The sequence below is a fragment of the Tachypleus tridentatus genome, chromosome 6, assembly GCF_004210375.1.
Source record: "Tachypleus tridentatus isolate NWPU-2018 chromosome 6, ASM421037v1, whole genome shotgun sequence".
NCBI classification, from domain to species: domain Eukaryota; kingdom Metazoa; phylum Arthropoda; class Merostomata; order Xiphosura; family Limulidae; genus Tachypleus; species Tachypleus tridentatus.
Window position 1 is genome coordinate 102463396 of NC_134830.1, and position 18320 is coordinate 102481715.

General features: G+C 31.4%; 1 long non-coding RNA gene across 1 annotated transcript; it reads right to left on the bottom strand.

Moving 5' to 3' along the window:
- Positions 1 to 1925: 1925 nt before the first annotated feature.
- Positions 1926 to 18261, bottom strand: LOC143253208 (uncharacterized). Its single transcript, XR_013029446.1, has 3 exons — positions 18134 to 18261; positions 6182 to 6226; positions 1926 to 2152 (listed from the first exon to the last, which is right to left on the bottom strand). It is a non-coding gene; the product is annotated as an uncharacterized LOC143253208 (long non-coding RNA).
- Positions 18262 to 18320: the final 59 nt, after the last annotated feature.

Below are 18320 nucleotides of genomic sequence, written 5' to 3' on the forward strand. Positions count from 1 at the left end.
GTAACCTGTGCACATGGACAGTTGTTAAAAACTACAGTATTGGTAACTATTGTTTTAATCATTACTTTAGCTTAACGTTCTCTGGCTGCATGGGCTCCATTCAAGATGAAACTGATGTCTGCCTCATCATAACTACATGGATTGAGTCTGTGCATACCAAACGGAGCAGAACTGACAACATCGTCGATATAGGCGCTAAGCAAACCAATTCTCTGCATGCTAATAATTGCTAAATGCTCTTTTTACGTTTTTGCTGTCGTCCACGTGATTATTGGGTGAAAAAGAAAAAGTAATAATGGTGAACAGCGTATTTTAAAATTAGGATGACTTAGATATCTATTCAACTGTTACAATGCATAGGCCAATACAACATGTATTTAGACATGTAGAAAACATTTCTATGAAAGTGAGAAGCATACATTTATACTAGTTAACGATGATAGCCATGATGAAATTATCCAATGTGGCTGCTGTTTGAAAGAAAATTTACAGTGAATCTTATTTTTAAATTTATAATAGAAAAATCTACATGTACACCAAATTATATATATTTAGCTAAAACTGTAATGCATTTAAAATATATAGCTGAATAATGCTAGATTTTCAACATTGTTTATTGAAGTAAGATTCACGATGGGGCTTGCTCTTACATAAAGATCTATTTATGGAGGTTGCTTTTATACGATATAAAAATATACTTATATGCCAAATTTTGTCTCTTATCCCAATTAGAATAATCTCGAGTACTTGTCCGCTGGCCTGAAAAGTTCTATCACATTCATAACGGGCTGCATACCGTATCTTATATCCATATATGAGGCTTACTTTTTTAATATCCATATAAACAATTTGGACAATTTTGGGGGTTTGTCTGCTCGACTCTTAAAGCTCTGTTGCCTTTATAATAATCAAAATATCATATCACACAATGGTTTATGTGATTTATCCACTACTGTATCAAGATAGTTTTTTATATTTAACTTAAGTTATTAAGTTAGCTTCCATCTATATTAAGTTTGTGAACCAGTTCTGTTTGCTTGTTTGTAAATAAGTACAAAGCTACAGAATGGGCTATCTGTACTCTGCCCACTACAGGTATCGAACCCCGGTTTCTAGCGTTTTAAGTTCGCAGACACGCCGCTGAGAAGCAACCAATTATGATATCTTAAATTTGCCCCTCAGTGGCACAGCGGTATGTCTGTAGACGCACATCGTTAGAAACTGGGTTTCGATACCCATAGTGAACAGAGCACAGATTGCCCATTGTGTAGTTTTGTACTTAATTCTAAACAAACAAACTCAAACTCAATAATTTGTAAATAGTATGAGTAAAAGTCATTTGCAAATAGCTGTATAAGTTACAAATTTATTGTAATTAATCCATAATATTCTCTCAACATTCTAAATGTAGTAGAAACACTGAATATTTCAATAACGTCAGCAGACTGTACTTATTATGTCTGCAATATTATTAATGTAAAGAACAAAAAGCGAATGCGAAGTAGTGACCTCTAAGGTATTCCACTAGTAACAAGAATAAAGTTTGACTTTGAATTGACTAGATTAATAACACTCTTTTGCTTTCTTCCATCAACTCCTCTACTTTTCAGTTAACTAGTTTTCCTAAACCTCAACCAATGTGTTTGTTTAGCTTATATATTGTATGCCATCTTATAAAACAATTATAATTACACAGTCTTTCCATCGCTCATATCAGCAAATTAGTAAGGCAAATTTTTCCTTTAGTTAATTCGTCTTAACTTCCATATATAGTATGACGTTTCACTGTATAATTTAATAATCTTCCTTCTCTCAGATCTTCTAGAATTTTTTCAGCTACAGTCGTTATACTAACTGGCTAATAATATTGATGTAAAATGTCATCATACTTTCAAAAATAGAAGTAACATTTACAACTCTTTAACTCTTGGATACTTGCCCAATGTTTATTAACCCATTAAAAAATAACAGAAGTACTTGCATCTTGAGCTGTAAGAATTCATTAAATCCAAATCTTGTTTGGCTTTCTTTCTTCACCTTTAATCCTCCATCTTTTGTACTTACTGCCAATGGAGTGATATTTCCATGAATCAGGCCAATTCCAATATTTTTCAAAGAATTCCCAGGATTAGAAACATTGTTCTCTTCTTTTCTTTTAGAAACAGGAAAAAAAGGAAGACATTTAAAATCTGAGCCATCTCATAGCCTTCAACAAAAACATTATCATTAGCATCCTTTCAAAACTCAATCTCCCGTTTAATATTTTATTTAGCTTTTATCACAGTTCAAAGTCATTGTTCTTGGTTTTAAAATTACTAGTCAATTAAAAACCTTTTACTATTGAAACTCCTGATACTTTATTTGTTTGTTTGTAGATAAGTATAAATACACAATAAGCTATTTGTGTTTTTTCATCATTGTAAGGTTCCAGATTTACTGTTGATACTATCCTATATAAATTCAACCTATAAATACACAATAAGCTATTTGTGTTTTTTCATCATTGTAAGGTTCCAGATTTACTGTCGGTACTATCCTATATAAATTCAACCTATAAATACACAATAAGCTATTTTTGTTTTTTCATCATTGTAAGGTTCCAGATTTACTGTCGGTACTATCCTATATAAATTCAACCTTTTTATTATCACTTTTATTCTTCAGTCCGATAAACCGCCGTTCGTTTATTAGATAAACAATCCCATAACCACTCTTTCAAAGAGCCTATCACCATTAAACAACTCATATCATACATTTGCCAAATAATTCATAGTTTCAATGTTCTCCGAATTTAACAAAGTTTAAGTAATTTTCATTATATAGGCTTCCATTTCAATTAAAGTTATGAACTTATTCACTCTGTTCTTAGTACTCCTAATATAAGGGTAATAGAAAAATGGCTTATACTTAAATTTACTATGCTTATATTGAACGTGACAAATGAATCCTTTAAATTATTATTTAAATTGTTTTTATTTAAATTTATTCCTTATCTTACCTGCATAACCAACGTCATAAACTCTCTCGCACTATGATCAATTACACAGACATGCGATGTTTTATTATCTTGAAATTTTTACATGTTCTGCAGTAATTCCTGTTCGCTGATTCCGAAAAGGATAATATGTTTCTCCATCATATATAAATTATTTTTAAAACATTACATGTAAGTGAATAATTTCCATTGAAATCGGATCATATTTTGTTATACTTGAAACGTTGACAACTACTGGCTATAGATTTCTTTAGATCATTCGCGACGTGGGAGTCTTATCGATCGTTCTCGAATCCCAACATAACAAATGAAATAATTTTGTTTATATTTCCAATGTATAAAATAACCCTTATGTGATATAAAAAAGTGAATATTATTTTCGAAATGTTTGTAGCTGAATTATGGAAAATATGTTATTAAAACCACAACACCTTTTATGAAGATTAACTTTGCAGGCCTGTACTACGTATGTCTTAAGCCAATATTGTATTTATAAGCATTGTGTTTTGTATTCGATCCTTAAGGTTTGCCTTCTAGTGGCACAGCAGTATGTCTATGGGTTCACACTACTAGAAACCGAGGTGGGGAAAGCGCAGATAGTCCGTTGTGTAGCTTTGTGCTTGATTCCAAACAAACAAACCTTAAGGTTTTTGCTTGTTTTTCAGTGCCAACTATGTGTTTTTCTCAATACCAGAGCTCATAAATCTGGGAAACAAATAGCATGTTACTGATCGGAACGCTATTAACATATGCCATTTTCTAGAACAACAACTGTTATGATGTGACTATCTTTAGCTGGCGAAGCGTAATTGTAATCAATTACATAAATTTGTCATAAGACAACAGTATTAGATTTATGGTATTTTTGTAAACACTTCATTTAGTCTATTAGAGATTTCTCAAGAAGAAGAAAGTGTATGTAACAGTATTTCAATCTTGTAATATCAGCCACGTTCGTTGTTGACGACGTGTCTCGTTCAATATCAAAGCTCATCAGTCTGAAGAGGTTCTTTTAAACTAGAGCTTTTATATATTTTTTAAACATCCTTCAACTTAACTTACTTCGTTTACAAAATAATCTGATCAAATATTCCCACAATATATTGTTTCTAAGACTAAAACCTTAGCGAAACACAATACTGCTCAGCTGGCCCCAAGATATCACCAATAGTAGTTACACTTCCTTCCCATTGGAATATGTCTAAAGTGGAGTCCTTTCTAGGAATATAATTTACCCTTACCCTGAAAGATATCCCGTACGTCTAAACAGCCCATCTGTCGCTCAAAACATATCCCTGATAATGTTTCACTTAACTTTTCTTAGATAATGTTTTTTCTCATTTGACTTAATGGACCGTTTCTGAGAGGGCTAAACATCTGTTTATAATCCTATTCCTCTGACAGAGTAGTTGGTGTTTTTTTAAAAGAATTCTTTTGGTTTACATTTTTTACTACCGTGCTCGTTGCAAATACTCTCGTTCCTTTCCTCCAGTCTTTACTTTACCCATTTCCTGACTAAAAACCCTTGATATCTGTTCCTACTCCATTTCCATCCTCTAATAGTGCAATGTTTCCCATTACTACTATCTTTCACTTTTCCCCATTTTAACAAGTCTGCAATCTTATTGCACAGTACCTTTCGGAGCTCTTTGAAAACCGCAGTTAAAGCCCTAACTCTCAAGCATAAACTAGTCTTTCCACCCATATCACTCTAAAATTTCATCACTCTTTACTCTGAGCTATTTATGAGCATAAACAAGTTTATTGGTTTTTATTCTCTGTACTTACTCGAGCCACATAATAACTGTATATTTATTTAAAATAAAGCTATTTCACTATTTATAGATTTGTTCAACACTAAATTCTTCCATTAACTGATGTTAATATTGATATTATTATTTACCAGTGTGAGTAGCACCATATCTGTGGTGTGTAATTACTTTAATAATTATTTTTACTAACACATTAAATTTATAGCAGATAATAGGTTACAGAAACAATAACTTTAAGCTTTTGATAGTTACCACACAAAATATTAGATAATCAAATTAGTAGAGTTTGGGGAAAGTCTAGTTAACTGGATTATAGGGAAGTTGGACAGTATAAAGGATAATTAGTTATTAATGGAGTCCTGTCAAATTAGATCCTTATTACTAGTAGAGTACCTTAGAGGTTAGTACTTTTGTTACTTACATTGATTATATTGATATGGGCATAATTACATAACTGGTAAAGTTTAAACTTTTGAGTATATCTAGCTGTGTGTGTGTGTGTGTGTGTTTTATTTTAGCAAAGCCACATTAAGCTAGCTGCTAAATATACCGAGGGGGATCGAACCCCTGATTTTAGCGTTGTAAATCCGAAGTACCAGGAGGGGACATATCTAGCTGTATGGAGTACATTGTGGTATTATAAAATTACTTGAATCATTGGTAGCTATAATAAATACTTGGTAAATCATTTTTTATTATAGTAAATTGTAGATAATGCACTAGATTTATAATAATTTGAATAAATTATTTAATATAAATTAAAGCATTTCAATAATATTATTGTAGGAAAGGATTTTGGTAAAACGGTAAATTAGAATGCTCAAGACGTCGAAGCAATGCTATGTTGAAAGCATGAGTTATTGGCCAGAGATAAATTAAGATTCTCTTCAGAAAAAAATCACAGATGACTCTGTTGAAGTTTACAGATTACCGAGGAGATCGATAGGATAAATACTCTGATTTCTTTATGATAAATGTTGAGACTGAAAATAAAAAAAAGTTTTAATTACACGTGTTTAAAATTTAGAAAAAGCTTAAGCTCCAGTTAATCTTGCGGAACATGTTACTGTTGGCAATAATACAGGTCAGTCCTTTATAGGAGTTTAAAATAAGAGTCGATTATTTTCTTAAAAAGATGGGTTTTAAACTTTTGCTTTTCCCAAGGGTGTATGTATAGGGACAAGTTTTAAAGTGTTGTCTATTGCAATTTATTTTGTTATATGTTACAATTTGAAATAGACTAAATCTGAGTTAAATGTTAATTTAAATTTAGAAGTTAATTAAATGTCGATATTTATGATATTTGCCAATAAAATTTATTCACACTCTGTTTTTTTCTTAAAACAAATATATTGTAATATACAAATAATAATACAATTTTTAATAATGGTTAGTACAAATATTACAAACTTACAAACAATATTGAGTCGTCTATCTGATCCGGAATTTCCTTGATATTCTGTCAAGAAATGACGATAAGTGAATTAATTTTGGGTTCATATTAATACAATAAACTTAACGGATGGCTAGCTAACTCTTCGCTGATCACACGTGAGGTTTTCACACCTGAAGAAATATAATGTCTTTTTAAACAAAATGCTAACGTCCGATATTAATCCGCTGAAGTAAAGCAGACTGTAATGTTCGAAATTTATAAACCTTCCTCAACAATAAATGAAGTTTCCGATTAATAAGCTTTAATCACAGTTATATCTTTTGAGATGTATAGTATATCAACTGTAACAAACAAATAATATGTACTGACTCTTGTCGAGTCGCGTTATTTGCATTTTATAAGCGTAAGGCGAGTTTCTAGAAATTTCAGCCTGCGCAACAACACTGACGATATGTCAGTGCATTTGTTTACATACATATTGTTGATTCTTACACTATATAATCTTCTACCATTTTAGTGAATAGGATAGAATTTTGCAATACACATTTAAGAGTATAAGTTACACAGATTTCTGAACATAAATTTAACATACATAAACATCTGTATTAAAATAACTATACAATAGTAACTCCATAACAGTTCTCTCCTTAAAGAATTCATATTTGATGTCAGACAATTTGTAACTAATACATTATATATATATACATACAGAGTAATAAAAACATCAAATAAAAACACTGTAAAATAATTATACAACTTCAATAATCATAACTGTATAAAACACAATCAATACAAGTAATCTTATGATCATGACGTTTCATAGCAACAGCACAGATATTATCAACCCCTTTGATGGATTGTCTTCAAATCATACTTTCGCAATGATAAACTCCAATTTAACAGTCTTCTGTTTTTGCTCTTCATTTGGTTTAAAAGTCAAGTGGTTATGATTGATGTAAATGATAATAGGTTGTTGTGATGGAAATACATACACATTGAAATCTTATAAGGTTAACGCTCAAACCAATGTTTCTTTTTCCACAGTAAAATACTTATTTTGGTGACAATTAAACGTTTTAGAAAAATATCAAATAGGGTGTTCAATATCTTTGTTGTCTGGTTATAATAGATTAGCACCAATACTACAATCACTGACATCAACAAGTAATACGAAAGGCTTTTCAAAATCAGGCGCTACAATACAGAGTAAGTGCATAATAGAGATCTGACCTTTTTAAAAGCAGATTGAAATGTTTCAGACCACTTTAACTTTAGATTTTTCTTTAATAATTTTATTAATGAACAGAGATGTCAACGAAACTTTTACAAAACTTTCTGTAATAACCAGTCATTCCAAAAAAATCATTAAACTTTTCTTTTTTGTGGATGTTGGATAAGTTACAATGTAATCAATTTTGGTTTGAACTGGGGAAACCTTGCCGTGGCTTACTACACGACCTAAGTAAATAACTTTAGCTTCACAAAAGTTACTTTTTGCCAAATATACAGTGAAATTGGCTTTCTTAAGCATCTCATAAACATCACGTAATACACATACATGTTTGTCCAGATGTTATAGCAAATCACAATATCATCAACATAAATTACAACACCTAACAGATTGTGGTCTCGATTCATCACTCACTGAAAATCTACTTGAGAATTTTTCATCTGAAATAGCATTGCATTATACTGGTATAATCCGTCAGAAGTAACAAAAGCAGAGATTTCTTTTGTTCTGACTGTTAAAGGAGCAGCGCAGTATCCCTTCAACAGGTCACACTTTGTGATATATCTGACTTTTTCAATTTTATCATATCAAGCTCTGAGTGAGTGCCTCATAGTAAGTAACGATACTAAGACTATGTAACCAGGACGAAACTTACACTCTATAGCTTTGTGGTCATAAATTATTTTTCATTTTAATTTCGGATGACTTCAACTTTTCTTGGGCCAATTTACAAGAGTCTGGACCAAAGTGTAATCCAATAAGTGCATTTCTTTCAAGTCATCTTTCAACCACTGTTCTTTCAGCAACAACAACAACAAAAAAAAACACACACTGAATGGGTAAACATTAATTAAAACGGGCTGAACCCCAACGACTCCTGAACCAACTCACGAACAGCAAATAATATTAAATTAACTCATCCATACTAATATTTCTCGTTATCAAAATAGTAAGTATGCATCATATTTTTCAAGGTAGAATAGAATCTATCAAGAGTACCTTACGATGCTGAATGGCATACATTATATTTGATCTGTTTAACACTGAGCTGATAAACAACTTGTCAAAACACCCCAACATAAAATTTGATTCCTAATCAGACTGAATTTATTTAAACAAGTCAACAGAAGTAAAGAAATTAATCAAAGTCTTAGAAATTTTGGGGCTGAAATATTTCTCTAAGGGATAGCTTCCGGGAATTGAGTAGATGCGTACACGATAATCAACAAATACTGGTTCCCTGATCAAGTTTTTGGTAAAAGTCCAACACATCCACAGTTACACAACTGAAGGGTTCTTCAAAAGCTGGGATAGGTTTCTAAGGAGCAACAGGAATTTTTTGGTTAGGTTTTCCGACCAGTTGGCAGGTATGACAAGTTTTACAAAACTGAGAAACATCCTGTCTAATTTTTGGCCAAAGGAAATTTTGTCACATTATGATGTCGAGAAATCCGCTTTAAGTAATAATGTATTCTAAATACAGCTGGTATGAGTGTTTGAACTTTAATGAAAATAAAATACAAAACAACATTTCGACCTAACACCTTATTTACAATCTCGAACCCATTCACAATATCGTCCCTAAAAAATGCGCTCAGTAACGGTCAATTGTTAACTCTTGTTGTTAACTTAAAGCTGACCTAAGAAGGTGGAAACATTGTTTAGTGTATTATTTTAATTAAAGTTTTAATATCCACACTAGCCATCTTTAGAATACAACTTTTTACGTGCCTTGTTAACACCTAAATGAACTCACATGGGAAGTTTATGGGCAACGTTAAATATTTCAGAACGATTTTGGAACAATGATTTGATAAACTAAAACTCAGTCCTCTAAAGGTTGTACATTTGATGTTCTCCATTTCCTAAAGAGCATACCATTTTTTGGAAAAATAACCATTTAAACTTTGCCTAGTTTCTCTTTTGTGAGTGTATATTTAAATGAAGAGATCTGTGGATTTTTTTTCTTGCTCAACAATCTGTTTATTTTTAGCAAAGGAAATTTCATCCAGCGGACCATATCCCTGACGTTCTTCATTGTCACTCACCAAGGAATCACTAGTAGGACCATTTTTTACAAGATTTCCATTGGATCTTAAGACGCCTGAGACAAATATATAACCTCGTCCTGTAAATACGGGCCTATCATTTGGTTCGACTTAATTTTCTAGCCAGAGCTCGAACTACATCACATGTGGAAAACACATTCGGATTCTTTTTATCAATAATGATGAAACACAGATCAGCTTGTTAACCATTTTGGCTTCGGCAACAACTTTCCCCCAGCCAAATCGTTTCTCAACAATAATGATACACCATTTAATAGGCAGAGAAGGTTTTACTTCAACAAGTGGTAGAATTCGAATCTAAAGGCAATATACCTTCTAGCAACAATGCTTTAGTCGCCACAGTATCACGTAGAATACGTATGGGATTAGAAATGTCCTTTGTCAGAGACACAAAAGGTTTAAGTTCCTCTCTAACTACATCAGTCTTTGTATCAGCGGCCAAATCATCAACGTCAGGTAACCGGGCGAAATTACGTTCATATGTAAATACGAGTTCACTGGGTACTACCTCATTTTAATTTTTAATTTTCAAATATCAGCAATCAGACATAACATGACCAGGTTTTTACAAAAGTGTCAGGCAGGCCTTGATAGTTTTTTATGAAGTTTTATCTTAACTGTTAGAAGATATTGGGCTATAATAACTGTATTTATTGAAGGTTTTGTTGAGATGATAATAATTTATTTCTATGAAAAGTGGTTTTATGTGTCAAAGTGTAATCATCAAAATGTCTAGCTACTTTCTGTAGTGTTTCAACGTTCTTTTCATCCGAGTAAGTTTTGAGGTCATCACATGCACAGTGTTTAAAGTCCTCAATTAGACATATTTGTCTTAGTTTGTCGAAAATAGAAATTCAAAGTAATCCTTTTTTTATGGGTGAATTCCATATAAATTAATTTATCTTGTTTGCAATAACCTCGAACTTTTTGTGATAAACCGCCGGTACTAATTTGTATGTTTTAAGAATAGCTGCTTTAACCTTATCATAAACCATATAATCTAAATGTGTCATAATCTTCTTGTTCTATACGAATTAAAACACTTTTTGATAATAATGTCCATTTCTAAGTGAGTCAATCCATGGCTTGGGCAACCTTCTAAAAATGTTGGAAATATTTATCAACCTCATTTTCGTTAAATAGTGGTAGTTTAACATATTGATTAAGTTCCAAGTTGTCATTTTACCTTGGTCTATCAGAATTGAATAAAATTTCCATTTCTTTGAGCCATATGTCTTTTTTCCGCTTCAATGCCAACTTTTTCGGCCTCGAGACGTTTATTTTCTCTTTTAGCTTTGATGCGAATTTGTTCTTTCTATTTTTCGACTTCGATATTAGTTCTTTCTCGGCTTAAATACGAGCTTGTTTAAGCTCGATTTATTTGAGTTTTATCTGAATCTCTGACTTATCTTTATCATGAACCCCGACTGGTTACTGGGACGAGTCTCCAGTTTATTATGTTACGTATTACAATTTGAAATAGCTTGAAACTGACTCAAATGCTAATTAAAATTTAGAAGCTGCTTGAATGTTGATATGTATCAAATTTATGATATTTTGTAACACGATTGGTGTAGACAGTTTTCTTTCTTAAAACAAATATATTTTAATATACATATATTAATACAATTTATAATAATGGCTATTACAAATAATTATTTATACACAAAAGTTTTACAAACTTACAAACAATAGGGAGTTTTCTATCTGATTCGGAACTTAATATCCTATCGAATGTTGACGATTCGTAAATTAATTTCGAGTTTATATCGGTGTAATTCACTTATTAGGGTGCTAATTGGTTCTTCGCTGATTACACATGTGCTTTTCACAGCTGCAGTTATATAATGTTTTCGAAAAAAAATACTAATGTCCGTTGTTAATCTATTGAAATTAAATGGTTTTTAATGTTCAAAATCTATAAATATTCCTTTACGACTACATTATACACATAGATATATGTTTTAAAGAGTAAATCCTATCAAAGAAAGAAACATGCTTAGAACAAAATATTTTCGCTTTATTAACTCTTTTACTGTAGGCAAAATTTATTGTCTCGTAATAAATAAATGCTTCATAGGAGATATGATGTTTCTGTTGTTTTATTTATTATGTAGCTCTAAAATAATTTATTAGATTATCCGTGTTGGTGAAACAAATAACACATCATGGCATGTAATATCAAGTACAATTTAAGTATTTGTCGTCTTCACTTTACAAAGTTCAGTAGTTTTAGGTATTTTTGAAGCTGTTAAGTAATGAATGTATTGTTAATTTACTTGTGGTTTAAGATTCCACATTTAGTTACAATACCGACTACATCGTTAACTTGTTGCCTTAGTGTTAGAATTTTTCTATTTCAGTCGACTCGTGAGGGCTAATGGCAACCCCTCAGTGGTACAACGGTATTATTCCTCCACACTCATACCGCGTTTCGATGTCCATGGTAGGCAGAGCACCGATAGATAGTCCATTGTGCAGTTTTGCGCTTAATTCCAAATAATCAATCAATCACTGACGGTATTTGCCAAAGGTCAACAAATACTTTCTAATTTATTCCTCTTAGAAGAACCACAAAAATGTTGTCTGATGAGCAAAATTATATAACAAGGGCTGCCTTCGTTTTTAATATCAATTTGTCATTTCCTAAATGTAACTGAATTGAATTAATACTATAGTATCATCAGTACAAATTGAACACAGTTTAAAAGCTTCTATTTTAAATGACCATTATGTTTGAAAGAGAAGAGGTTAGCCTTTATTTCAAGTTCTGTTTTGTTTTATTTTAAGATATTATCAAGTGCCAATGATAAACAAAGTTTCTGTAGGAGAAAGAGCTTGCTCAAACAGAAACAGAGGCTTGAAATTAAATTCATCTCCTCGTATATTTAACTATTGGTTTTATAATATAAACTCTTTATTATATAAACATCAAAAATAATTTTTCAATTAACTGCGTGAGTTGTTAATAGTAACTCATTTAAGTATAATTTAATGGGTTATCAGTATATTATACATTTCTGTATTTGTTCGATTTTAAAATATATATCTTGTTCTTGAAAAAAAGTCAAAAAGTCAAATGAAAGCTCAACTGAAATAATTTAATTAGTTGCTACTAGATGGCACAAAGCTCTTTGGTTTGGTTTGTTTTGAATTTCGTGCAAAGCTACACGACGGCTATCTATACTAGCTGTTCCTAATTTTGCACTGTAAGGCTAAAAGGAAGGCAGCTAGTCATCACTACCCACCGCCAATTCTTGGGCTACTCTTACTAACGAATAGTGGGTTTTACCGTACATTATAACGCACCACGCATGAGAGGGCGAGCATGTTTGGTGCGATGGAGATTCGACCCCACGAACCTCGGATTATGAGTCGATTGCCTAAACCACTTCGTCATATCTGGCGCTAAAGCTCTTTGTAATCACTATCAATACATTGTATCTGAAACAGTAATTTCTTTCCTATAAAATATTTTTAAAATACGATATAAGTTGCAATTTAATATGTTAAATTAAGAAATCGCTCTTTGAATAATTATTAAAAGCTTTCCTGATATAATATTCCGATGTTATAAGTGTTTCGATAAAACATAATTTCATTTGTACTTTAGTTCATCAAATTTGCAATTTTAGAAGACCAGAAGGATTTCATAATTGATTGTTGACGAATTATGATTCGTACCATATCTATAAACCTGTCTTGAATATTTTTATATAAAAATAGCAACTTACGAAACAATTATAAAGCTCATATAGCTATGAATAAAATTTCACTAGGTAGCATATCAAAACGTTTATAAGTGAGGCTGGTCCTTACTTCTACACATATAAATTTTGTAACTCATAAATCATGGTGTTTATAGTTTTCGTAATACAATAGCACTTCGTAGAAAAACAAAAATCGGATAAAATAAGAAGCAAATTAATTTTACTCTCATCGCTACTTTCTTTTCTAGCTTGTGGCTTTACGTAACCTAGAACACAAAATCAAATCGTTTTTCTGAGGACAATTTTTATTTAATAACGATTTTAGAACTCAAATTTAGTAGAATGTGTTTTTATTTTCTACTTCATAACATCATAATGGAAATTAATAGAGAGGGTTGAGTGACTTGTATTTAAGCAATCTTTGCTATGCAAATAGCCAAGTAACGTAGTTTCATAGTTGCGGTTCAATGACATATATTTGAACTACATTTTGTCATTGCTTGGAAGTTCGTGGGTAGTGTGTTGCTACAGAAAAATGATGGCTTTTGAGAAGAGGAAGGGCATGAAACGGTAAGTGCAAACGCAAAATATTCGTAACCAAAGATGTGCTCGTGTCAGAGATTTAGAATTTCTAAGACAGGGAGAATGAATCAACTTAAGGTACCAGGGTCATCGAAAACGAGACCTGCAAAAAGTCATATTCAGGTTGCTGTTCCATGATTTTGCAGAGATGTGTACTTTGAAGTTTACTGATCCATAAGGACAAAAAGACGTCGTTCACATGCCATACACGTATTACAAGAGAAACTACTGAGTGTTTTAATTTACGCAACAAGCAAAATATTTGTTTATTTTAGTATCATCTATATTCTACACTTAAATACATACGTTACGCGTCTCCATTTTTATATACACGATTATCATTCCCATATTTCAGATATTAATCGTTTTATACAGGTATAAATTGTTTCGTGACGGTAGCTAATAACTTGATTTCATTACTATAGTCTATGAACAGACCAGGCTTTTGGGTCTGTCAGGTGGCGAAATACAACAATAATTTGTAAAGATAATTATTTACACGAGATACAAGGGAAATGAATGGTTAACTTTAATATTCTTCTTTTTCCTTTTGTAGGAAGTGCGCTTCTACGAGCCGATTTTATCATTAGATAAAATGATAAATATAATATAATAATTTAGCATAAATAATAGGTGTGATGTAACAGGTATGAATTTTATGCAATTTTGTTTTTGCAGCGTATCTATATTTTGGTCTACAAATTGAAAGGAAGGATAGATATTACAGGTTTAACTGCCAACGAAGTGATCCCCCAGTTTAAAGACAATTCACGCGGTCATAAAAAATAAACAAACAAGAAGAGAAGAGAAATCTCTGAGTAAAATACAACATAATTGATGTTTATACCAACTACTCACTTGAAAGTACTTGTAGAAGATGTGGAGTGAAACAGTTTTGTGTGGATGAAGTAAAAATTACAAAAGTGCTTCACAAAACTTACTTTCGAAAGTGGAGTTTCAAATATTTTGTATAGTCTGAATTACTTCTACCGAAAAGATGTGCGAGAAAGCAAGTGAGAATATCGTTTATAAAAAACATGTTAAGGATTTTTATTTTGTTTGTTTTTATGCTGAAAATTGCACAGTGATTATCTGTGTTCCACCCATGATTGGTATAGAAACTGAATTTTGAGCGCTATAAGCCCTCAGACTTTCCGCTGACCAATCACGAAGTCATATGAAGGAATAATTGTGATTAAGTTTGAACGAAATAAAATTGTAAATTATATAACAAACAAATTATCTGTAAAAAGCTAGAAAACAAATATAATAAGAAACCCTCATTTCTAAAACAAAATAATAGCTTAAGTGTGAAGTATTAAACCATTTAATTGTCTATTTTAATAGGGCATATTTCATCGTGAGAAGAACAACTTTACCCTATATGCAGATAAAAGAACGCTTTTCTTAAAAGATATACTTCATTTCTTGCAGTAAATGTCTTGATGGATATCAAATTTGTAAGTTTAAAAATTTTTACATCACTTTGTATACGTACTTACAAATAATTATTATTTTACTAAACAATTGTTTACAGATAATTGTAAATTGCTACTTCTATATCTAAACTATGGTAACTCGACAAAACAGTAAATTGGAGACATTTATTCATTTGGTTTAGAGTCTTATACAGCAAGCCTATAATCAATTTCTTTCATTATATTTGTTCTATGCAAATTTTATCACTTGCTAAATTGGTATATTTAAATTGAAACAACTTGATTCATCAAATGGTAGAGCATACTGAAGGGATTTACGCATTTTGATAAAAGTTAAGGCAAAACTATCTTCACACTCCAGATAAACATATTATTTTATATTTATCTAGTGCGTGAAGGTAATTTCTTCATCAATTTCATCAAATGGTGTTTCAGTAGCCTTTGAAGTTATAAACAATAAAGCTCAATTGTAGTTTTCAATTAAAATTAACCATTAATACAGCAGTAGGTATACATACATATTTTAGTGAAATTAAATAATTATATCTAAATGAAGTTAAATAAACAAACAAAATCATGAGGAAGGACTGCGTTCAAAACAGCAAATCCCATTCTCTGATTAATTATTTTATAACCATAAAATTTTCAAGCCATAAAGCAAAATACATTAACATTAAATTTAATTTCTTTTTTAAATACGCTGCACATTTTCAAAAAAGAGATCCTAGGATAGAAGCTACAACATGGGATTATAAAATATATCCTAGGTTTTAAAGGTGAGTACAGGAAGAAGGACCCACATTGCGGTGGGGATACACTGTCTATCAGTCTTAACCTCCAATTCGTAAGTCTCACATAAGACAATTAGAAATTAGGAGAGCAAGATGTGGGTGCTCAATCCTACAACGTCCCACATCTATGTCAACCCTTCACTGCCTGCAGACAGTTGTGGGAAAGTGAATGCTCTTCCAAGTTAGAATGAGAAAAAGATAAACAAAAAAGATGAAAAAAAATATATAGATAAATAAAATAATAATAATAAATAAATAGATAAATAAAATAATAATAAAAAAATAAATAAAAAAATTAAAATAAGGTACTACCATTTGGGGGTAAGTAAAATAAAACTTACTTCTTCAAGTTAGCATTCCTGCCCCAATATGGTAGAGGCACTAATTAACACGACATCAACAAAGTAATGAATAGTTTACTGTGACTGACATTATTCCAGTAGGTGGAATGGTTCAAATGAAAGCCTTTGGATGCAAGGTAATTTTTGTTTATTGTAAGAAATCTCTTTATTTAAACATTTTCGTTTGTCACTGAAGGTACGTGGTCTAAAAAAAGAAAGTGAATTAATGAACCAGAGTATTCGCCATGATATCTTTGTTCTTGTTGTAGATAGACCATTGAACATGTATAATCTAAAGTGAATATAATATAGTGTATATCTATGGAACTCATTCAGAGTTAGCAGTTTCTCGTTGGTTAAACACGAACTACAAGCACTGGTTTGTTCACGTGTAATAGTAAATCATTTTTTTTCATTTTGAAATAATAAATGCATTCGAACTAATATTTAAAATTACATAATTTAAAAAAATATAATTATTTACAGTTTATTTAACTTAGTTTAACTAAACGACTTTTATATATTTATATTTTCAGTGTGAGTTCACATTTACAAATCAGTGCCATTTATTTTTATATGAAACAAGTACAGTTTAATTTTTTTTCTGCAATAACATATTTTTCTTGGTATAATTTTGTAAATAATTCTTTGTATACACTGTGTTCTCTAATAAGGAATTTACAGTACGTTTTGTAAGAGATTTGTTTCTTCGAAGAATTTTGTCAAGCAAAGATACAACACTTCCAAGAATGGTATGTACTCGCTGAAATACTGTGTAGCCAGTAATTGATTTAGCAATCAGCCGGTCAAGTTCTGCGCAGATAGCACATCATCCTGTTTTCAGGTGAGTAATGGATAATGTCGTCATCGGTATGTGGTCTACTGTACATTTATTATGAAACACGTTTAGATAGAGACTCTGTATTTATATACATGTATAAATGATAATTAAACTTTTTTATAATTACAGTTACAAAAACTCTATTCATTTGTTGGGTTAGTTTTAGATCTTCTTACTGTAATATATATTTTATTCTTGTTTCGTTTTGTCATGATGTTGCATATCACGTAATTCAAACAGATGTAAGCAAATGTTTTCCTCATAATGTATCTTGATTTTTTATCGTAATGTTTGTTGCGAAATAATATAAGTATAAACATTAAATCACGTTTGTAAGACCCCAGTAACACAGCGGTATGTCTGCAGACTTCCCGCGGTAGAAATCGGGTTTCAATATCTGTGGTGAGCAGAACATAGATAACCCATCGTTTAGCTTTATGCTTAAATTACAAACCATTCTTGAAGACATAAATTTGTTTGATAACAGGGCCAAAGCGTTCCTTGTACCAAAAGAATTTTGTTGTTTCATAACATAAATATAAACTGTTTATAAAGGTCTTAGAATAACGACTAAAACATAACACTCAGTTACTGCTGATTTAGACCTAATAACTGTCATCTTTCATAAGCGATACGCGGTGAATCAGGGATAAATTCCTTGGTTCGATTTCCCACGATGGATATAACGCAAATAGCCCGTCGTTAAGAAAACTACAACTTTCCAAATGTTGTAATAAGAAATAAACCAGTTCTGTTGATGCCTTAAATCGATGGTACATACAGGATCAATGAAATGGCGATAAGTTCACTTTCAGTTTTTTAATTTTTTTTTAATATACTAAAAACGGGTTTGGTAAATTTACCCGTTCAGACTCTATCTCTTTAATTTCGGCGAAGTATAAAATTACCTGACATTATCAGTATATCGTTCTATTTTATAAAACAACAAATTAGTTATACATTTACCATTGAAAACTGAATCAAACATCACACTGTGCGGAAGGTCCCATGCAAGTCGGTGGACCTGCCATTTCAGAGAACTTGTTGCGTCAAGCGCATGCACGTCAGAAAACAACTTTGTTCATTCACAAACCAGTCAGGCTACATAAACGGTACTATCTGCTTTAGCCAATCAAATAAGTAGGGGATTAGT